Here is an 18,641-nt window from a genome sequence, read left to right on the forward strand (position 1 = left end):
CAGAGGCAGTTCTGCCAGGACTTTCTGATTAGCCATGGTAAACGACGGTCCCCAGAAGGATGACTCAATGAATACCGTGAAATCCATGTTTGTTTTCAACTGATCTTGTAAATCTAATGGGGGGGGAAGAAGGGGGAGTTTGCTAATTGTTCCAAAATCAAAGGATAAATGAGAACCAGAGCCTCCCTCTTCCCCTTCCTTCACTTAATTAGGAAGCAATGGTTTAGTCTGGACCAAGGGGAAGTGGCCCAACAGTCAGTCAGAGCTGGGAGAGGTGATCAGGAATAGTGGAAGGAATGAAGGTTCTGAAATAGGAAGACCTGAGTTCAAATTCAGCCTCTAATTCTTATTACCTGTGTGACCTTGGACTCTTAATTTCCCTGGGCCTCAGTTTCCTTCTTTGTAAATTGTGAGGATTGGACAAGATGGCCTCCGCTGTGTCTCCCAGACCCATGATCCACAATCATTTGACGATTCTATGTTCTATGATCCTAAACCATGTAGTTTCCTTATCTGATTGGACGAGATGGCCTCTGAGGTCCCTCCTAGCTCTTGTTCTGTGATCCTAAATCATTTATTAGTTTTCTGCCTCAGTTTCCTCATCTGTAAAACATAAGGGTTGAACCAGATGGCCTTTGAGGTCTTTTGTAGCTCCGGGTCTATGATGCTATAGTTCTATGACCTTGAACTCACTCAGTGCCATGTGGGGAAAGAAGGGGAGACCTCTAGATTTTAGGCCTGGCTCTTCTACTGTGCAGCCTTGAGCAGGCACCTTTCCCTCTGGGAGCCTCAGTTTTCACATCTGTCAAATGAGAGTGCTAAACTCAGTTATCTCTAAGGCACCTTCCACCTCTAAAATCTTGTTCATGTGAAATCACAGGAGCCCATATCCAGAACTTGAAGGGACCTCTAACCCCCTCATTTTATAGATGAGGGAACGGAGGGTCACAGCAGGAAGAAGATTTTGCAGCGGTCACAAGGGGGGCAACTGGCAGGATTAGGACATTTCAACCCAAGTCCTTTCCTTCCACCTTAAATTCTTTCTGCTGCCACTAGGAAGTGCCCCAGGGACGGGCACAGAAAGTCTGCTGCTTGGTGAATTGTGGATCAGGCAAGCCTAGGAGCAGGACGTGGGGTGGGGGTGAAGCTCCAGGAGGGCCTGGTCTTCCGTGGGCACATGGCGATGGGGAAGACTCTTGGTGTTTGGGAGAGGAGGGGGAGTAGTCTAAGAGGGCAGAATGAGGAGCTGAAATGGCACTGAAGACAAACTTCTATTTCATCTTCAGCTCTTGGCTTCCTTCAAGTTCCAGAGAAAATCCTGTCTTTTCCAGGAAGTCTTTGCCAGTGCTTCTTGATTCTAATGCCTTCCCACTGCTGGGTGTTTCCAATTTAACCTGTCTATAGCTTGTTCATGCATAGTTATTTGCATATTGTCTCCCCCATTGGATTGTAAGGTTCTTGAGGGCAGGGACTGTCTTTTGCCTTTCTTTATATCTTCAGTGCTTAGCACAGTTCTTGGCAAAGAGTAGGTGCTTATTAAATGTTTATTGACTATTTCATATTTTCATTGCAGGCCAGCACTGCCAACAGTCCCCCTGAGCCTTCCGTTTTACCCTCGAAGAAGTTCTTAACCTTCTGGGGCAGGGGAGAAAAAAAGGGGAAAAAAAGAAAGTTACACAATAACTTTATTATATATTTTATAGGAATAGCAAGTTGTACCTAATATTTGCAGTTTTATTGCTAAAAACAAAAGAAATAGTTATTCAAATATTCTTGAAACTCATCAAATTTATAGACTCCCCAGACTCCTTGGGATTCCACAGACCTCAGGATAAGAATTTCTGGAGAAACACATTGGAAACAGTGTCAGACTTTGAGCTGTAGGACCTGGATCAAAATCTTTTCTGTGCTGCTCACAAGCTATATGACCTTGGGTAAGCCACCTTATTTCTCTGAGGCTCAGTTTCCTTATCTGTAAAATGCTGGGGTTGAACTAGACAGTCTACAAGGGTGATCAGTGGGGAGGGCTAGGAGATATATTTGACCATTTAGCTTTTCACATTCAGATCTTTTCCCAGCTCTGGGAGTGGGCACATCCCTTTCTACTGTGGGCCTTCCAGGTGGGTAGTTCTTGGAGGAAAGTCCAAGCAAGAAGCTGGTAAAATCAGATGGAAAGCCAGAGGCTTGTTTGGAATCTGCCTGGGCAGGCTCCCAGTGCATCTAAAAGGACTTTAAGGCATTTGATTGAAATCCAAGATATTTTGCATTTCATGCTTACATAACTCACAGTGATGGGTTAGAAAGTTCAGATACATAACATTTAGTCAAATATGAGCATTTTGGAGTAAGGGAAAACCACTGAACCACGCATCCAGAGCAAAAAGAGATCAGAGAGCTCACCTCCTCCAACCCTTTTATTTACAGATGAGGACACTGAAGCCCAGATGGGTTAGGAGACTGGCCCATGGTCACAAAGGGAGTATGTGGTAGAACTGGGATTGGAATTCAGTTCCAGGGGTTCCAAGCTCAGCTTCCCAAGCACAGAGCTCTTCCCATCCTAGACCACTTCTCTGTCCATGTTGGTTCTTCTGCTAGGGTTATGTACTTATTTACCCTCCAGTGCCTAGCAAAATATATTCTAATTATGTATATACTGTCTCATCCATCCCCTGTAGTAGACGGTGACCCTCCTGAAAGTCATTCCTCTTTCTTTTTTGTAATCAAGAACAATACACATTGCTGATATTCAGTTTATGTCTGTCCAATGAACAAATGTATACCGAAAGCCTTTCTCTTATGCAAATCCTTCCAACCATGCAAGGCTTTGGGTAATGCTGGTGTCTCTGATCTCTACAGATTCTCTTTAGCTATGGTTTGGATATATTTACTCAATGGTTTGAGTAGTATAATATGAGGACTTGTGATAGGGTAGAAAAAGAGCACAGAATCCTTTTGGAGTCTGAGGACTTGGGTTGAAATCTCACCGCTGTTGCTTTTACTGCATGTGTGACCTTAGGCAAGTCACTTACATTAAATGGCCAAATAGACTTCCTAGCCCTCTCCACTGATCAACCTTGTAAACTATATAGTTCGGCTCAGAGAAATGAGGTGACTTACCCAAAGTCACATAGCTTGTGAGTGGCACAGAAAAGATTTTGACCCAGGTCCTTCTGCTGAAGGTCTGGCGCTCTTTCCAATGTATTTCTGCAGAAGTTCTTCTCCTATTAAAATGAAAGGGGTGGGCCACATGGTTTCTGAGGTCCATTCCATCTCAGAATTGATGAGCCTATGAATCCCAGAATCTCAGATTTGTAAAAGATCTTGGTGGCCACCTCCACCAACCTTCACCTGCCCAAGAGTGCCCCAATGTTACACAAGACAAGTGCTCATCCTTGGAGAAGATCCAGCAAACCAGCATTTATTCTCATTTCCAGAGACCACCAGATGCTGCAGATGCACCTGGGCAGCTCTCACTGGTCTCAGGAAATTTATCCTGACCTCAAGCCCAAATCTGCATCCTTGCACCTTCTTCTTATCCTTTCCAGTTCTGCCCTCTGGGGCCAAGCAGAATAAATCAAATTCCTTTTCCACTGGAGACCCTTAAAAGACTTGGATGCTGTGAATGACTCACTACTCACTTGTATGTGACCCACCAAGCTCTAAACCATGTTTCCCTCCCAAAAAATCTGGGAGATGAGGAGTGCAAGTAGAATTACTCCCATTTTACAGATGAATCAGCTGAGACTGGATTGAATGTTGTAAAGTAAAGGGAGCTTTCTTTGAAATCTGGAAGGCTTCTAGCCCTACACATATGGGCTGTATTACCCTGGGAAAATCACTTGACCTTTTAGGGCTCCAATAACGCTATGGTGAGAAGGTCTGAATCTGAGGACTATTAACTCAAAAAAAGGTGTATTTCAATATTACTGTATTCCTTTCTAATCTTAGGTATTTTATATTATGACTTTACAAACGTTATTCTGAGAAGGGTTCACCAGACTGCCTCAGGGGTCTGTGTCACAAACAGATGACTCTGGGTTCCAAGATGAAAGTTACAGAGAAGGTGGAGAGAATATCTTCATCTAGGAATCTATGTCAGTGAAATCTGAGGTCTGGTCCCTATCTCTATTCCATCTCCCACAGACTGTTGAAGGGAATCAGGACATTTCTGGGCTTCTTGCATTTCTCTTGCCTTGAAGGTGATCTTTCTTAGGTCATAGAGCTAGAGCTGGCAGAGACTGGAAGGCCGTCGAGTCCAATCTCACATTTTTATGGAGCCGTTGTTCAGTCATGTCTGACTCTCCGTGACCCCATTTGGGATTTCATTGGCATAGATGCTGGAGTGGTTTGCCATTCCTTCTCCAGCTCATTTTATAGATGGGGAACTTTACAGAACTGAAAACAAGGCCCAGGGAGGTTTATATGGTTTGTTCAATGAAAGCAGTTGGAAGTGTGAGATGAGTGATTTGAACCCAGGTGTTCTGACTTCAAAGGAGTTGGTGTTTGACCTCCCGTAGCCAGTGCAGGAGAATATGAGAATCACACCTTTTAGGTGTGAGAGAAGTTAAATACCAGCCAACCCAACTATTCCCCAATACCTTCCAGTGGAAACAGAAGCACCACAATCTTGCTAACAACCATCGAAGATGAGTCAGACAGCATCCCATAGAGAATGATGCCTTGTCCATTACTCAAGTTCCATGGAATTATGGCAGTGATGCTCCCGCAGAGGTCGCCTGTCAACCCCGCCATTTTCTGAAATGGACTCCCTTCATCCCGCATGGATGGACCTCAGGGCCAGACGCCACCTGAGAAGAGGGTGTAGGACAGCTGCCAGGCACATGGGTTTATATAAACACATCCTCAGCAAGCATAGACTAAGGCAGGGGTAGGGAACCTGTGGCCTTAAGACCACTTAAGTGTGCTGCACTTAAGGACCTACAAAACCACAATGCTCCCATGAATGATATTGGAAGGAAGGAAACAGCATTTATTAAGCACCCACTGTATGCCAGGCACTGCACTAGGTGCTTTACAAATGTTATCTCATGCCATCCTTAAAACAACCCTAGAAGTGCTGTTATTATCCCCATTTTACAGTTGAGGAAACTAAACCAGAGAGGAAGTGACTTGCCCAAGGTCACATAGCTATTAAGTGTCTGAGGCTGGATTTGATCTCAGGGATCCCTGACTCTGGGTCCAAGGCTCTATCTGCTGCATCTCCCAAGTGCCTCTAGCATTTGGGGGGACCAAACAGTGAAACTCCCTGGAGGAGGAGGGTGTCATAAAACTGAAAAGCCAGTGAGCCAAGGCTTGGGAACAGAAGTCTACATTATTCCTCAATAGAGCTTTCATTTTAGTATCTACTATTGCATTCAAACACCTGGGAAAATTCTCTACCCAGTAACATGTCTGACCATTACTCTGGTGTGCCAAAAAGAATAGGGCTAATCCATCTTTCACCGACAGACTTTCAAGTACTTGAAGGCAGCTATAATGTTCTATCTAAATCTTTTCTAATCCAGGCTAAATATTCCCAGTTATTTCCAGAGATCCTCCTCTGGCATGGTCAGGAGACCCTTCATTATCAAGTCTGGGGGAGGAGTCAAGTCAGCACTGCTTCTGGAGTCAGAGCTCCTGATGCCAACAGCCTACGTCACCTTGGGAAAATTATTTCATCATTTCTCTGGGCCTCAGTTTCCTCATCTGTAAACTAAGAGGGTTAGACAAGGTGACCTCCGGGACCCTTCTATTTCTAGATCTATGACACTTTGGCATGGGAGTCAGAGAGAAATAGCAGTGGGGGTTACTGTCCTTCTCCCTTTCTACCATCATTGCTGGGGCAAGATTCAAAGCAAGGATGGGGCAAGGGTGGGGAGGAGAGTCCTACACAACAAGGAGATGAAAGGGGAAGGAAGAAGGTGTTTCCAAATAGCATTGGCTGCATGTAGGGAAGAGAATCTTTCTATACTCCTGGACCTTCTGGGTGAGGTGGCTAGTCACTGATGGCTGGTGCCATCACCACTGGTGGTGGTTTGGGACTGAGTACAGTGAATTAGCTGGGGATAAGCTGATCACTCTGTGTGTGTGTGTGTGTGTGTGTTTGTCTCAGCATGTCTATGTGACTCAACCTGCCTTCTAAACCCAAATAGCAATGCCTTTTCTAGTCTGTTATTTGTTGGGGCCCCTCCTGTATGCAAAGCAGTGTGACATTGTGGGATCCACCTTCTTTCTTCCATTCTTCTTCATCATTTTGATAGTTCCTTATGTCAGAGCTTGAAGGGGTGGGGCTGGACTGCTGGCGGAAGAAACCATCCTTTTAATCACTTGAGTATGAAGCATCACAGTCTTCAATACACTTTCCTTCCTCTTCACATTCAAAATGGCGCCAAGCCCCATCACTGGAAATGACTCTTGTTTCCATCCCTTTGTCCTTACTACCCTAGCTCATTCCTCCTAGAATTGGAGATTTAGACTTGAAAGTGGCCTCAGAGCCCACTCAGTCCAACTCTCATTTCCCAGATGAGGAAACTGAGGCCCAGGAGGTGAAGTTACTTAACAGGTCACCCAGGATGAAAACAGCAAACTCAAACCCGTGTCTTCTGATTGTAATGTCACTTCTTTCCAATCAACACACTAGAGCTTCAAGTCGGGGAAAAAGAACCTCTCTCCATCTGTGATCAGACCCCATCTTATCTATTGCACCCCCCCAATAAGCCCTCTGCCCATTCATGTCAGTTTCCTTACTGTCCCATTTCTCCATGCCATAATCATTCCTGCGCCCTTGTCCTTGTCATTCTCTCTCACTCTTATACAAATCCCATTCATCTTTCAAGGCCCAGCTCAGGACTCACGCCTTCCAAGAAGGCTTTTACGCCTCCAAGGGATTAGTATGAAGTGGTTTGGTTATCAAAACCATTGAGCACTGATGAGAATTGGCCACAAATCAGTATGGCTAGAAAGTGGTTCTGAGATTCCTCCTTCTAACTTCATCTTTAGTAGTTAATGAGAGCTACCGGGGAAGAGGCAGTCCCCTCACATTATACTTCATAGGACTTACGGCTTGTCATTCTTCAGTTTCCATGGGCTGATTATCATAAGATGACAGATTGCTTCTGCATTTCTTTTGTGATTAGGACACCATGGGGAGAAACACACACAATGAGAGAGCTCTACACTCCAAAGAAGGACTTTGAAGATATATTCCTTGTTTAAGAAATGGCCAAAATGAGAGCTGCACAATTTGGCAGGGTGGGGTGGGGGTGTAATTTTGTTTCTCAGATAAAGATGAAATTCATGTGTGTGTATGTGTGTAATTTCCCATTAATTTTTAATTAAGTGCTATGAGTTTTTAGGAGCAAAAGTATTTGGTAGAACATCATGTTATTATTATAGTTTCTAATAATAATAATTAGTGCCTTTTAGCCCACCTTGGAGATATCTCACCCCCTGGCAACTGAGCACTTGTTAAATGCCTGGAGTATTCTTTGAAGTTAACAGAAGCTCAAGGCTTGGTGGGGAAGATGTGTGTCAGCAGAACAGAGCCCCATAATAAGAGAAAACAAAGTAGGTAGAAGAGATAAGGCAGAATAAAATGGTTCATTATCGCATAATAATACCTTGTGTGGACCGTTTTCTTTTTTCCCCAAGGAGATATAGCATTATTACAGCATTGTTGATTGTTACAACACCACTCTGGGGTGGGAATTTCCCTTTTCAAAGTTAGCAAGGGTTGGGGATGAGGGAGGGGGGACTGAGGTGTGATAAAGTTAACGATAATCATTGAATGTTAGTCCTAGATGGAACCTTGACGATCACAGGGTCATACATAGATCCAGAACTGGAAGAGACCTTTGAGGCCATAGATGGTGCCATAGTGCACAGAACACCAGACCTGGAGTCAGGAAGACCCATCTTCCTGAGTTCAAATCCAGCCTCAAACACTTACTAGCTGTGTGACCCTGGGCAAGTCATTTCACCCTGTTTGCCTCAGTTTCCTCATCTGTCAAATGAGCTGGAGAAGACAATGACAACCCACTCCAGTATCTCTAAGAAAACCCCAAATGGAGTCATGAAGAGTTGGACACAACTGAAAATGACTGAACAGACCATTCCTCTTATATTATAGATGAGGAAACTGAGGCTAATGAGGTTAATGATAAACATGGGATGTTTGCCCTTCCTGGGACCTTGGAGGTCACAAGGTTATTGATCCAGAAATGGAAAGGACTCTGGGGCCATCTTGGCCACTCCTCTCATTTTATAAATAGGCCCAGAGAAAAGTGACTTGCCCAGTCTTACCAAGTGAGTTAATGATACAGATAAGACTAGAACCCGGCCCTGCCCTTCTGATGTAGAGTCCAGTGCATTTCCCATGGGTCTACAATAACTCTAATAATACCTTTAGAACAATTTCAAACAAACATGTTATTTCTTGATTCTTTAATGGCCCTGTGGTAAGGACTCTTCTGCCCATTTTCAGGGTTAAGAAACTGAGCTCAGAGGGGTTAATAAGTGAGGCAGCAATAGTATAAGCAGCGAAATTTTCAATTCTATCGACCCATACCTTTACAGCAACTGTCTATGCTCTCCCATTCCTAAAAGGCATTTCCTCTGGTTCTTCTCTGTCACTGAAAATCCCTTGTGAATCAAAACTCAAAACTAAATGCCACTTTTTGCAGAAATCCTTTCCCGATCCCCTGGTTGTTGGTGGCATCCTCCCATCACCCAAATTATTTCTTTTCTACTTTCTATCTTTCTGCATGTGCCTAAGTGTATTTCCCCCAACACAATGAAAGGCAAGACCTGTTTTGGCTTGTCTGTATCCTCAGTGCTTGGAACATAGTAGGTGTTCAATAACTGTATTGATGGATTGATTGGTAAGTCTATACCTTTCTCTCAGAGGTATTGATTCCTCACTTTTCCGGATCATGTCTCTACCTCATAAAATTAACCTCCATGTGCCTGGTAGCCTCATCGTGAAGATGTGTCTTATCTCCAGCCTGAAGGAATGAGAAGGGGCATAGAGTATCTTTATACCCATCATTCTCCTTCCTACCGAACATATGCTCCCTTTCCCCCCCAAATTCCCTTTGTGAAAATCAACTGCATTCTAGTGTATTGACCTCATTCATCATTATAGACTCTAGTCATAATCTGGGAGGTGCTGGAAAGAGCATTGGGTTTTGAGTCAGGTGACCACCTAGTTCTGCTAAATTCTGTGACCTCAGTTTATTCATCTGAAAAATGAGAGGTCTGGAGTATATGGCCTCTGAGGTCCCTTCTAGCTTGAATCTCTGATCCAAGGATTCTCTAATCATTATCAAAGACATGGGACAATGAATCATCAGAGGACCTTGAAGGCACTGAAGTGACTGGTTAGCTTAGAATCAAGGGTATGCATATGAGATTAGATTGGGAAAGTGGACTGGGAACAGATTATGGAGTGGCTTGAATATCACAACTTTCTCCTGTAGACTGGTGAGCCATCAACAATATATGAGCATAATCAGCGCCATGCTCCAGTAACATTAGCAGGCAGTTGTATATAGGATAGACGGGATAGAGAGAGATTAGGAGGCTGTTACAATAGTTCCGCCTTGAGTAGATGGGGTGGAGAGGGACAGAAATGGCATGGTGGCAGGAGAAATAGAAATGAGGGGATGAATGTGAGAGGAAGACTTTATAAACCTTGACATCCCCCTGTCAGATCAGAAGGAAATAAAATCTAGCCTTGAGAACACCCTGTGGGAGACCATTAGGTGAGGCAGGATGCTGCCTGCCATTTCAGGCACCTTTTGAAACACAAATAGTTTGCCAGGCAGCTGACCTGCCACCTTCCGTTCTGAGCTTTTCTCTTTTCTCAGTACTTCTCACCTCAGATTAGGCAGTGAGCTGGAACCAAAGCTGCCTCAGTAGAACTGAGGAATCCTGCCAGCTTTAGGGACTCTTATCTGCAGAATAATTGGTTCATGCTGGAAGCAGCTGTTCATTATAATAGCCCCCAGATCTCCTGAATTCTTCCATTTGTTGTGGGAGAGTCCTGAACCCAGGGAAACTCAAATGGACTAAGGTTGGAGGGAGGATTTAGACACGAAACTGCCATCACGTAGGCTCTATCTGCCTGAAAGTCATGTCTCCATTCACCCACCCTTTCTTCCTGTCTTGAGCACCTTCTATGTAAAAGCCACAAGGCTATAAAGACAGAGTTCCTGCCCTCAAGGACTTCTCCAAAGAGTAATGACATGTGCACAATAATTATAATACAAGAGAAAATGAGTGCTCTAAGAAAAGTATAGACATTCAACTAGGCGCCTACATCTAGCTAGTCCTGGATCATTAGATTAGGCCATATCTAATGCAGACTAATATGTACAAAGCAAGCCGTGCACAGGATAAGTAGGAAATACTGAATGGAAGGAAAGCCCTGGAGTTTAGAGGGGTTGGGGAAGGCTTCCTATAAGAGGCAGAATTTTATTTGGGACTCAAAGGAAGCCAGGGAGGTCAGTGGTCAGAGAAGTGGAGGGAGAGTATTCCAGGCACAGGGCCAGCCAGATGAATGCTGAGAGATGGAGGGTCCTGAGGAGGCCGGTGTGCCTGGACTGAAGAGCACACTTTGGGAAGTAGATGGTAAGGAGACTGGAAAGGTGGGTGAGGAATGGTTAGGAAGGGCCTTGAATGGCAAACCGAGCATTTGGGGTTATTGAGGAAGCTGCCCAGATTACCTTCCTAGGGCAAAGTTTGGACCTTCATGGGCTCCCTGTTGCCTCTGGATAGAGTAAGGACACTTCAGCTTGGCATTTGGAGAGTTAGGGGGCCTGTTTCCAGCTCAGTTTATCCCATTTATTTCATGTCACTCCTCTTCACAAACCCTGAAGATCATCCAGAGTAGCCAGCTTGCTTGGCCTGCCACACCATTGTATAGAGCATGCCTCCTGCACACCTCTCAGGCTTGCGACGTCCTCCCTCCACACCTTTGCCTCTTGTAATCCTTGGCTTTCTTTAACACTCCTATTTCAGGGGACATCCAAGGCATACTATTTTGACATTTCAAGGAAGCTGGGTGATCTGGTACGTGTGTGTGTGTGTGTGTTGTGTGTGTGTGTGTGTGTGTGTGTGTGTGTGTGTGATGTTGTGGGCTTAGTTTATGTAAGAAAAATTAACCAAGCATTGACCATTTTCCTAGTTCAGTATTACAGACAGAGAGTCAACACTGGAGTCAGGAAGATGTAGGTTCAAGTCTTGCCCTTGACACCTGACTGTGTGACCCTGGACATTACCCCATCTCCCAGTGACCCAGATAACTCACTACATCTCTACCTTATACAGCAGGAGCTGATCTTTGTTGATAGTGGGAGGGCCTTTTCTCACTGTGAATTTGCTATACCAATGCCTTGATTTAAAAAAAAAAGAATTTGTTAGGCACAAAATGAGGAGGAGAGAGAACATTTAAAATAAGGGCAGCATTGTGAGCAAAGGTATAGAAACTGGAATGAACACACGAAGTGTGTGGGCACAGTGAAGAGAAAGCCTTGGATGGAAAGGAGGATAGGAGCTGTGGAGGAAAGGAAGGCAGGCTTCGGGACTAGAATGGAAGCTCCTTGAGGGCAGGGATCAGGGTTTTTTTTTCCCTCCTTTGTGCCTCCAGGGGTCAGCACGGTGTCTAACACACAGTAAGCTCTTATGGAAAGCTTGCTGATTGATTGGGTCAGATTAGGAAGTGTCTTCAATGCCAGGATAAGGAATCCATATTTGGTCCAATAGACAGAAGGGAGCCACGGAAAGCTCTTAATTAAGCAAGTCAGTGCCAGAATAAAAAGGAGGCAAGGTCAAGTACAAAATCAATCCATGGGGTTGCTGGCTCCTTTGCTTGTTACCAGCCTTATCCCGGAGAATTTATGTAATTATTTCCCTCTGGGAGGGCTTGCACTCCTCTCTGGGAGTTCACGTTTTTTAAGACGAAATAGAGCAGCAGTGAATATCAGGACTTTGATGCTTGGAGTGAGGTCTAGGCTCTGAGCCTGAAATTTGAGGCTGATGACTAATAAAGGATTGAAAATCCAGGATGACCTGGTCAGATCAGTGGGTGGGGAAGAGCAACTGGACGAAGGGACCACACCTCAAAGCTCAAAGCATCCTGGGTCTCAGAAGGGATGCCAGAGGCCAGCTAGCCCAACCCCAGCATTTTACAGAGGAGGAAACTGAGGCCGAGTGAGGTGAATGGCTAGCTAGCATTTACATGGTGTTCTAAGGTTTACAAAGCACTTTACATGTGTTAGCTCCTGTGATCCTTACAACAATGCTGCATGGTAAGTGCTATCATTATCCTTGTTTTACAGATGAGGGAACTGAGGCAGAGAGATCGAGTGACCTGCCCATGGTCACATGGGTATCATGTGTCAGAGACCAGATTAGAACCTGGCTTTCTGACTTTGAATCCAAGGCTTTTTCCCATTGTACCACTGGGACAGAAAGTGGCTTGTTCAAGGTCACATGTAGGGTGACAGATTTGGAGCTAGGAGGGAATTTAGAGATGGCTTAGTCTAGCCCTCTTTTGTACAGGTCGGGAAACTGAGGTCCAGGTTTGTTAAGGTCTCTGAACTCTCCTCTCCTCTCCTGTCCTCTCTTTCCTCTCCTCTCCTGTCCCCTCTTTTCCTCTCCTCTCCTCTCTCTCCCTATCTCTTCCCTCCCCTCCTTCTCTTTCTCCCCTTCTCCTGTCCTCCCCTCCCTCTGTTTCTCCCCCCCTCCCCTTTTCCTACTCCACTCTCCCTCTCTCCTCTCATTTCTCTAAAGAAGACTTCTCTGATAAACCTAGCTCCTTATCCTCAGCTTGGCCTGAAGCTTGAAGCAGCTGTCCACTGGCAAGTCTTCAGAGCTGGGAAAGTTCTATGGAGCTCACAGCCGCACCCCATTCTGCTCAAGGACTTGGCTTGGTTGAGTCCGATTCTCGATGGACGGATTTGCGAAGATTAATAACATTCATCTTGGCATGGGATTCCTCACTGAGTGCATTTTTTTTCCATCTCTCTGTCTTACCCAAATGACAGCCTTCTGATAGAAAAGGCTTCCTGCATAATTCCACAGGAATTTGACCGGGGATGCTTGCAACCCTCATTAGCTGCCCCCCCCCCAAGTCCTAGCCCTTTCTCAGCCTCCCCTTCAACCCCACCCTGTGATTAGGAAGTCAGAAGTTTCATTCTCCCCATGTTAGGAGCCCTTGAATATACATAAAATATGTTCTATTATGTTGGCTAGTTGTCATCTTTGTGATGTTCCAAGGAATCCAGGCAGCCGGGAAGGGGAGATTAGGGTGTGCTAGAATAGTTAGAGGAGGCTTCCTGCAAGAGGTGCGACTCTGAGGAGGCTTGGAGTATACAAAATGAATACAAGATGATGCGGGGGCATGAGGAGGTAGGGAGACCAGGAGCAGGTCACGGTACCAGAGGATGATGGGATTGGGACTTTAGAGATGGAAGGGACCTCGAAGATCATCCAGTCCAAATCTCTCATTTTACATCTAAAAACAATGAGACTCAGAGAGGTCTAGTGGCTTTCCCAGGGTCACACAGGCAGTGTTAGGGGCTTGATGGAGAAGATGGAGAAAGAAGGAAAAGGCGTCATCATGATGGACTTTGGAGGCAATTAGGGATTCTAAGAGATGGGGAGGGGAGGGAAGAAAAAGGAAAAAAAAGAAATTTACATGATAACTTATTATATATTTGAAAGGAATAGCAAGTTGTACATAATAGATCTGTAGTTTCATGTGCAATCATCTTTATTATTATACTATGTTACAGAAATGCTTATTTTATTCTATAAATTAAAAATAAAACAAATTTAAAAAAAGAAGGAAGGCATTCCAGGCATAGGGGACAGCCAAAGCAAAGGCTTAGAAATGGGAGATGGGGTGTCATGTCTGAGGAACAGTAAGGATGCAGCCAGAGCCATACTACCCTGCCTCTCTTTGTCTTCTTTCCTCCACTGGCTCAGTTTGACAGTGTTGAATTCTGTGTGCCCAACATACTTTCTCAAAAGTTAGTGTGGCATTCAAGTTGAGTATCTTTGGAGATTCCTGACTCGCCCAGCCCAACAACACAAGCTTTTAGCATGCAGGCTGTTTCCCTCTCTTTGGCAAGGACCATATGCTCTGTGCTCCAGGCTTACCCAAGCCCCGAGCACATGACAGGCTGCAGACGGCAGCTCCCACTTGATGTGTTATGACGTGCTCAAGAAAGATTGAGTTGGCTTCTTTCAAACTCACCCTGCTATAAATCATACCTAGGTGGGCCTAAGTTGAACCTCTCTGAATTCATCAGAAGGAGGGGCCTGATCAAACACCTTTTCTTAGACTGAGCCATTAATGAACCAGCTCATAGGCCTTAGGAGAGAATGTCATGAATAAGCCTAGACAAAGTCGCTGGGATCCATCTTGCCAGGAAGATGCTCTAATTGTTTACCCCCCTTCGCCCCACCCTTCCCATTTTCCATTCCATCTCATACATCCAAATCATATACGCAATTTTTCAAAATGGCACATGTCCAGTATTTCAGGTTTTGCTCAGTTACATCTGGACATGGGTCAGATGGAAATCAAATGGACTCTCTATGAATTACTGTTCTCTCTGAGGCCTGGCTAAAAGAGTCTCTTCATGGGTGGATAGTGAACAGGCTTGAACACTTATCTGACCCTAGCTGCATTAACATAATAATCACAGTTTCTGTATTACAACACTTCCTAATGCCTTCTTTCCACACGCCTCTATATAGTGGGCACATGCTTGTGGTGGTTTTCAACGTGAGAGAGCTGTAATCTGGTGACACGCAGAGGCTGCCAGATTACCCATCTGTTCTCCATGGCTGTGCACAGGCCTCCATTCTGGGAGTGCCCTTGGACTTCAAAGGGATGACTGAGGTGGGATGTGTCTCATTAGGCAGCCTCTATAGAGGCTCTTTGTTTCCTGTTCTTCTACTTGCATGGTCCCCGATGCCCAGCTGGGCAATAAAACTCTGTGGAGATGTTTTCAGGGATGGAGCCACCCTCATGGCCTTGCACGATAATCTCCCCGCATCCTTCATTCCACCCAGACTGGTCTGTTCATTCTCTGCACAAAACATTCCATCTCCTAGCTCCTATCTCCATGCCTGCGCCCTCTTTCCCGTTTGGCCTCTCATAGAATTCACAGCTTCTTAGCACCAGGTCCTTATCCTGTACTACAAGGGCTTTCCTGATTCCATCACTTGGTAGGGTCATGATGTGTCCTGCCCCTATGCCTGGAAAGCATTCCCTCCTCACTCCTGCCTTGTAGAAAAAAGCCTTAGCTTCCTTCAAAGAGAAGATAAAATGCTGAGGGCTACAGAGGGACTCCTTACTCATCCCCCCACCTCTCAGTTTGCACTGTCCTCCCCACCCCCAAAATGACTTTGTACCTATTTTTCTATTGTTTTGGGTTTAACTTCTTTGTGTATGTGTTATTGTCCATAATAAAATGGAAGCTTCCTGAAGGTGGGAGCATGTGTGTGCGTGTGTGTGTGTGTGTGTGTGTGTGTGTGTGTGTGTTCCCAGCTCCTAAGCACAATGCTTAGCCTGTGGTATACCATAAATAAACACTGCCAAATCTATAAAACATTAAAAAGATACACAGAATAAAACAGAAAAGAAATTCAGAAGGGAATATAAACAAGGGCAGTCTTGTTACTATCTTGTTTAATTTAATGTGCCCTTTAAAATGGTACAGAAGTTCATGGTTTTGTACACAATGCTCTTTCGAAAATTCTCTGCTATTGTAATGTTTATGCATGTTGATGAATTCATTCATAACAAAAAGAAATTGGAATTTTTTGTTAGATGGGATGGCTCATTGGAAGTGGAAAGAGAGAGGGATGTGGGAAAGTTTAGGTGATATAAAAACAAAAACATGGAATTCATGTGGAATTCATTTAAAAAAAGAGTTTGGAAGAAAATGTGGGTTGGCCATATGGGAAAGGCAGGGGGTGACAGGTGGATGGCTGGAGGGCTTCATTGGTACCATTCCCTTGTTATGATGAAGTTGATGAAGGCTCCCAGCAGGTTGAGTGAAACCCATACCTATGGGATGACAAAAATAAGAGTCCTATAGGATGGGCAGATGTGGATGGGTTGCAATCTGCAGTGTCAGAGAGTACTTCTAAATCACCGAGGTCATAGTTTTATTGGAGTATATGAACAAAAAAGAAAATTAAGAAAAAACCCCCAAATTTGTTGAATGAATGAATGAATTGATGCATTTCCAAAAGATCAAGCATGGCTTGGTGATTTGGGGGCACCAGTTCAGCCCCCCTCCCAATGATATTGGAAGAGACTTCACTGGCTTGGTCCAATCCAAACACAAAAGGAATCCCCATTACAACATACCCAACATGTTCATCTAGCCTCTACTTGAAGACCTATAAAGATGGGGAGCTCACCACCTCTCCAGACATCCTATTTCACTCTGGGATACCGCTAATTGTTAGGAACTCTGTCCTATGTCAAACCGAAATTGATCTCTTTCTAACCTACACCCACTGTTCTTGATGCTTGCCTTTCGGACCAACCAGTGTAAGCCTGTTCTATTTGGGAGACTGACCAGAGGGCTAGGCTAGGAGTCAAGAAGGTTCTGGGCTTGAATTTCAACTCAGGCACTTACCAGCTGCATGCCTCTGACTAGGTCACTGAAGCTCAGGGCCCCAGCTTCCTAAAATAAGGAGCTTATACCCACTAACTTCCATGAATGTGATTCCTTCTCCACACGTCAGTCCTTCAAATACTCTGAGTTTTCTCTTCTTCAGAAGGAAAAAGGGAAACAAAAGAGGGGGGTACCCCAGATGAGGAAAAAACTGAGAAAAAGCAAGAGCAGGAAGGTACAGACTGAGTACGTGTGGAGTAATGAGGAAAGTGAGGAGATGGGTCTTCGATAGAGTAGAGGAGATGTATGTGTGTGGGCAGGAAGGGGATGTGAATGGAAATACCCTGGGAAGGAAATCTGGTAGGAAGCCAGATTGTGGAGGGCCTGGGTACAGCAAGTACGGGGTCCAGAATGTGCTCAGATTACCGCTTCCCTGCCCACAGGCAGTGTTTCATTGAGTGCATCAGCTGGGAGAAGATCCGATGTGGGGACATATAAATATTACGAGCTGTCTCTACGGGAAGCCCAACATTCCCAGGAAAGGGGAGACAAGACACCATTCCCATGTTCCCTAAGCTCTTCCCAATATATGGGCCCATAAAAACAAAAAAACATCTGGATGGATGGCAGAAATTAAAAGTACTTGCTATTCCTGCTCCTGAGAAGCTGTCAATCCACCCTCACAGAAGCTCAAACACCAATATAATTTGTCGGTAACTTGGCAACAAGGGCTTTGTGTAACATTTCCCAAAGGATGAGAATAGCAAAGCAAGGCCATGTAGTGGAATGGAGAGAGTTGGATTGGGGTCCAAGGCCTGGCCCAGATACTTACTGATCTTTGGGTCTTGACCTAGTTACTCTTTTTTCCTATGAGAGAGTGAAGGCAATGGACTCATGCTACCCCACTCCAACCTTGATAATTTTATACCTTTAGGCGGCTAGATGGCACGGTGCATAGAGTACAGAGACTGGAGTTCAAATCCAGCCTCAGGCACTTACCAATTGTATGACCCTGGACAAGTCACTTGAACCTGTTTGCCTCAGTTTCCTCCTCTGTAAAATGAGCTGGAGAAGGAAAGGGCAAACCACTCCAGTATGTTTGCCAAGAAAACTCCAAATGGGGTCAGGGAGAGTTGGAAATGACTGAAACAACTGAACAAAAACAACACGAACAATGAGCAGGCACCAGGCTAGGAGATGAGAGATTTGAATGCTAGTTTCAGCTTTACCACTATGTCTCCATGCGCTCTCAGAGAAGTCAAAAGCAAGTTGCACTGACAAATCCCTAGAAGAGCAGAGGAGGAAAGGGGGCCATTACTAGCTTGGAGAAAAGCCAGTGTAGGAGGTGGCCTTTGAATTGAAATCATGTCACAGCCTACAATGTGATTGGCAAATTTTTAGTTCTTAAATTCCATGACTCATGAGAAAGTGCATGAGTGGTGTGGGCTGGGAATAGATGTGAGATGTTCAAGCCCTGATAATAAGAAAATGAAAATTTGGGGAATTTCCACTTTACAGAAATAATAATAATAATAGTAATGATGATGATGATGGTGATGGTGATGGTGATGACAGAAATACTTTAAGGGCCTCATTGAGTCCTGAAAACACCATCCTGTGAGGCAAATGCTACAGACATTTATACCCACTTTAGAGATGAGAAAACTGAGGTAGGAGACTCTAAGTAACTTATCTGTGCCACAAAGTGAATTAGTGGAGCAGCTGGGATGAGAACTCAGGTCTCTCGCCTCCCAGCCTAATGATTCTACCACCACACAACTGTTACCAACCTCAGACCCAATTGTAATATGGTAATGTTCTAGATTTTCTAAAATTAGCAACCTATGCTTAAGCAAATCAGGATAAAATAACTTGGTAGGCTCATTTTTACCCACAATGTGTACAAGAATTCTGAGGTTTTCTCCTAATGACTAGGAGCTATGTTTTATGTGGTAAGAACACTCCAAGTGTCCATTCCAATGATGCATGTAGGAGGCA

The sequence above is a fragment of the Phascolarctos cinereus genome, unplaced genomic scaffold (assembly GCF_003287225.1).
Source record: "Phascolarctos cinereus isolate Bilbo 61053 unplaced genomic scaffold, phaCin_HiC Scaffold_5;HRSCAF=322, whole genome shotgun sequence".
In the NCBI taxonomy this organism is placed as follows: domain Eukaryota; kingdom Metazoa; phylum Chordata; class Mammalia; order Diprotodontia; family Phascolarctidae; genus Phascolarctos; species Phascolarctos cinereus.